Genomic DNA, 5,287 nt, shown 5'->3' with positions numbered 1-5,287 from the left:
CCCTCCTCGAGGGGAAGCCTGCTTCTCCCTCTCCCACTCCCGCTGCTTGTGTTCCTGCTCTCGCTATCTCTGTCTCTGTCAAATAAATAAATAAAATCTTTAAAAAAAAAAAAGAAATATCAAGTTGAACACTTAGTTGTTTTTCACAGCATTGCTTATATTATTGAAAGGATGGGCCAACCTAAACTTCCATTAGTGAGAGAGAATTTCATAAATTATGGTATACCCATACAGTGGAATATTATGTGGCCATTGAAAATGATATCTGGATGTAGGAAAAACCTTCTTTAAGAAGATCAAAAACAGGGGCGCCTGGGTGGCTCAGTCGTTAAGCGTCTGCCTTCAGCTCAGGTCATGATCCTAGGGTCCTGGGATCGAGCCCCGCATCGAGCTCCCTGCTCTGCGGGAGGCCTGCTTCTCCCTCTCCCACTCCCCCTGCTTGTGTTTCCTCTCTCACTGTGTCTCCCTCTGTCAAATAAATAAATAAAATCTTAAAAAAAAAAAAAAAAGATCAAAAACAAAAAACAAAAAAGAAGAAGATCAAAAACAATGAAACAATATAGGAAAGCAGTGATAAGGTTGACTATATCAAAATTTGAAACTTCTATATGACCAAAATGAAAAGACAGGAAACAGAATAGGAGAAAGTTAATCTCCAACATGTATGTTAAACAAATAATTTACAGTCAGAATATATGAAGTTCTCCTACAGGTCAATCAAAAAGAAAAAATGGACAAAAGATGTGAATTCCCAATTAACTGAGGCAATAAGGTGGCTTAGAAACATTTGAAAAGATGTTTATTCAACTTGACTAGTGTTAGGAAAATGCAACTTAACATGAGAAACAATTGTATCTCCAAAGATTTACAAATATTGAAAAGATTGAAAAACTTATGTGTTGGAGAAGGAACACATGTGGGGAAAAGGTTATTTAATACAATATTGGTGAGAATGTAACTTGGTATTAATTTTTAGAAGGAAATTTGGCAGTTCCTTTTAAAGGTTAAAAGATACTCTAGATTTAGCAGTTTCACTTCTCAGTATCTATTCCTGAGAAATCCTTGCACATGTGCACAAAGATGTGTGTAGGAAGTTGTTATTACATTGTTTCTAACATCACAGAATTAGAAATAACCTATGTGTTCACTAATAGTAAATATTTACATAAACTATGGTACATCTAAGCTACATGTGCAAAATTTTCTGTCTTAATGTTAAATGAGAAAGGCAAGTTGTAGGGATTATATACTACAGTGAATTTCAGTCTCATCAGACTGAATGTCCCCATAACAAATAATTTGTAATGTCTCCTTTAGATCATTGGAATGAAATTTGTAGACAACTGTGTATGATTCCACACCATTTCAAACAAAATCAATATATAATACCATAAATGTAATGTAAAGAAATAATAGAAAACTAGTTTGAAGTAAAATTTTAAGTATTTTAATATATAAATGCTCAAATTCCACCGTACTAGAAGACAACAAAGTAATCACTTGCTCACCCCCCATACATAGATTCACCAAATTTATAAACACTAGGAAAGCCAACTAATCCGTGTATGTTGTATTAGTAACTTGAATACCATGCTGGCAATGTCATTTTCCAAAATGAACAATTCTTGACAAATTTCCAAATAAAAGAGTTTAGTTTTCCCTTGATTTACACAGTGGTTGAATTCCTGAAGAGTTCTCTGTATATTAAAATCATTTAAAACAGGGTTAGGCTCTAGGCTTAAATGATTAGAAGCACATGTTTCACCTTTATCAATGGCCAGAGATTCATTTGAAAGTCATGAGGGGGTATAGGACAATTGTTTGTTGTGAGGAACTGCCCTGTACTTTTCAGGATATCTAGTATCCTTGATCCTTCACCTATCAGATACGAACGGTGGCCTCTAGCTGTGATAACCAGAAACGCCACCACTTAACTTCATAATTGCCCCCTGGGGGTCAATGCCTTCCCTGCTGAGAACTATCCTTCTAGACTATTCCAAGGTTTTCAGCCTCTTAAAAGCTCACTATTCCCCTTATTTTGACCAACTTCCTGATTTAATTGGCCTTTTCTTGCTTTCTTTCAGGCTCATCAAGCCACCTAAAAGTGAGGTCTTAAAAATATTATATCAAGTATTTTTAGATATATAGCAGAAGGGTTTCAGAAGCTGTAGTGCACAGCATTACCAGGCCCAGAAGACATTTAAATCATATATTTTTTTCTATGTATATTTTGTATGTAGCTGAAAACATGCTGTACATACAGTGTTTCACCTGACACTTTACATTTTCATAGGGTTTTTTAAAATAGCTTTGAGGTATAATTGATATGTTAAAAATTGCATATATTTAATATATATATTTTTAAAGATTTTATTTATTTATTTGACAGAGAGAGAGCACAGTAGGGGAAGCAGCAGGAAGAGGGAGAGGTAGAAGCAGGCTCCCTGCTGAGCAGGGAGCCCTACATGGGGCTTGACCCCAGGACCTGGGGATCATGACCTGAGCCGAAGGCAGCCACTTAATGACTGAGCCACCCAGGCGCTCCTTAATGTATAGTTTGATGAGTTTCATAGGCTTTTAAGAATTCTTCATAAATAGGGCGCCTGGGTGGCTCAGTTGGTTAAGCGACTGCCTTCTGCTCAGGTCATGATCCTGGAGTCCCTGGATCGAGTCCCGCATCGGGCTCCCTGCTCAGCAGGGGGTCTGCTTCTCTCTCTGACCCTCCTCTCTCTCATGCTCTCTCTCTGTCTCTCTCAATTAAAAAAAAAAAAAAAAGAATTCTTCATAAACATTGTTAGTGTTTACATGACATTCTGACAGGGTTGCACCATTATGTGTTTTCTGATCCCTATTTTAAGGTATTTTAGTTGTTTCCAGGTTTTTGCTATTACAGACAACATTGCAATTAACTTCCCTTATATAGAGGGTTTTTTTTTTTTTTTTCCATCTTGGATTATTTCCTTAAAAGAGGTTAGAGTTACTGATTAATCCTCATTGTAACAATTAGGAAACCAGATGCTCCTATGTTGCTAAGACAGCCTTTCCTAAGGAAGTGGTGGATGTTAATGGGTCTTATGTGAAAAGGGGGGTTATTGAGTCATATATATTTGAAAAAGCCAGGTGAACAGATTTCTTTACTTCATGATTTCTCAGCACCTTGAATATACTAATGAACATAAATCTCCAAGAGGGAGAGACTTTCAAAATATACATATTTTTTCAAAATTATTTGACCTTAGACTATTTTATTCACTAAACGTTTTGGAAAGACTTACTCAGTGGAACAAACTTTGGGAAACACTTTCTGGAATGAGGGGATATTAGAATTAAAGTCCTGTAAGTGTCTGGAATGTGCTAGCCCTTAAAACTCTTCCCAGCAATGAGACAAGTCAAGGACCATTCTTCTTTCCCTTCCAAGAAAAAGAGCTTCATGTCCAGTTTGTAGAGAGCAGGAGATCTTGAAGAAGGCATATGATAATATAGCTCCAGATTCCTCTTAGAAATTACTGGCACAGGGTCATGGGTATAGGAAGCTGGCATGTCAGTAGCACAAGGGACTGCTGGTATGCCCAGACGACTGTCACAAAGGGAAGAAGTAAATAGGGAAAACGTAGGTTTAACCCTTTTCTAAAGGTTCCAGATAGAGAATTTAGACCATATGGATCTTAAATGTGGGTCACAGGTTCCAGATCTCTTTCTCTTAAAAATTTTTGAGGAGGGCGCCTGGGTGGCTCAGATGGTTAAGCGTCTGCCTTCGGCTCAGGTCATGATCCCAGAGTCCTGGGATCGAGTCCCGCATCGGGTTCTCTGCTCAGCGGGGAGCCTGCTTCCCCCTCTGCCTCTGCGTCTCTCTCTCTCTCTCTCTGACTCTCATGAATAAATAAATAAAATATTTAAAAAAATTTTTTTGAGGAAAGTGATAAGGATTTTTTTTTTCTTTTAAGAGTCTCTTCTTTTCTCACTTCTAAACCTCTCTACATGGGCAGAAGTGACAAGGAGAGGAAGAGGGAGAGATTCTACCAACCAGAGCAGGAATAGGGTTCCCCTCATTCAACTTTTCAGTTTCTGCTGGAATGTGATGGTAAATTGGGAATAGGGTCAAGGGGTGAGGCCTCTTTTATGCTGGAATAGTTGTCTAAATAACTAATGTCTGGCAGACATATTCTGGGATTAGAATTCTAAAAGAGTAGCAACTAGACTTTGTCTTCTGCTCTGCATTCTAGGTGGATTTTAAAAAAATGATTTATTTATTTGAGAGAGAGAGCATGTGTGAGTGGGGGGAGGGACAGAGGGGGAGAATCCTCAAGCAGACTTCTCGCTGAGTGCAGACCCCAACTTGGGTGTGGGGGTGGGGGGGAGCCTTGATCTCATGACCCTGAGATCATGACCTGAGCTGAAACCAAGAGTCAGATACTTGACTGACTGAGCCACCCAGGTGCTCCTGTACCAGGTGGATTTGAAGTGAGGTTCAGTGACCTAGAAGGATTAGTAAGTCCAAGTCTCCTGAAGGTGGAATTCTATGATGTTCTCCCCTGCAAAGGGAACTGAGGTTCAGTGACCTAGAAGGGTTAGTAAGTCCAAGTCTCCTGAAGGTGGAATTCCATCATGTTCTCCCCTGCAAAAGGAACCTGTTCACCTGTTTCACCGATTATAACCAAAGGTTATAATCAAAGGTTGTGATTATATACAGATGGGACCAAGCAGAGCCACAGTTTGGACCCGTTTGGAGCTATGTGACACACCTACTCTTAGCTCCCACTGCCTGGTGCAGCTGTTCCCCCAAAAGACTCAGTCAGATTCTTTCTATAAGAAGCACATCGTAGGGCGCCTGGGTGGCTCAGTTGGTTAAGCGACTGCCTTCGGCTCAGGTCATGATCCTGGAGTCCCAGGATTGAGTCCCGCATCGGGCTCCCTGCTCAGCAGGGAGTCTGCTTCTCCCTCTGACCCTCCTCCCTCTCATGCTCTCTGTCTCAAATAAATAAATAAAATCTTTAAAAAAAAAAAAAAGAAGCACATCGTATAAGGAGAGTTTTGGGTCTTGTGTATTCAAAGGGATCTGGTTTTGCTCCACCTATCATAAGTCCAACAAGGATTCAGCTAGGCCTGTTATGTGCTGAAAGCATTGATGCTGGGTCATTCAGCTCCCCACTGACATTTTAAAAAATATTTTACTTATTTATCTGAGAAAGAGAGAGAGTGCACAAGTTGGGAGGGGGCAGGGGGAGAGGGAGAAGCAGACTTCCCCCTGAGCAAGGAGCCCAACGTAGGGCTCGATCCCAGGATCCTG

The sequence above is a fragment of the Mirounga leonina genome, unplaced genomic scaffold (genome assembly GCF_011800145.1).
Source record: "Mirounga leonina isolate KUSES-001 unplaced genomic scaffold, KU_Mleo_1.0 Mir_418, whole genome shotgun sequence".
Taxonomy (NCBI): Eukaryota; Metazoa; Chordata; class Mammalia; order Carnivora; family Phocidae; genus Mirounga; species Mirounga leonina.
Note: the sequence above shows the minus strand (reverse complement) of the source record.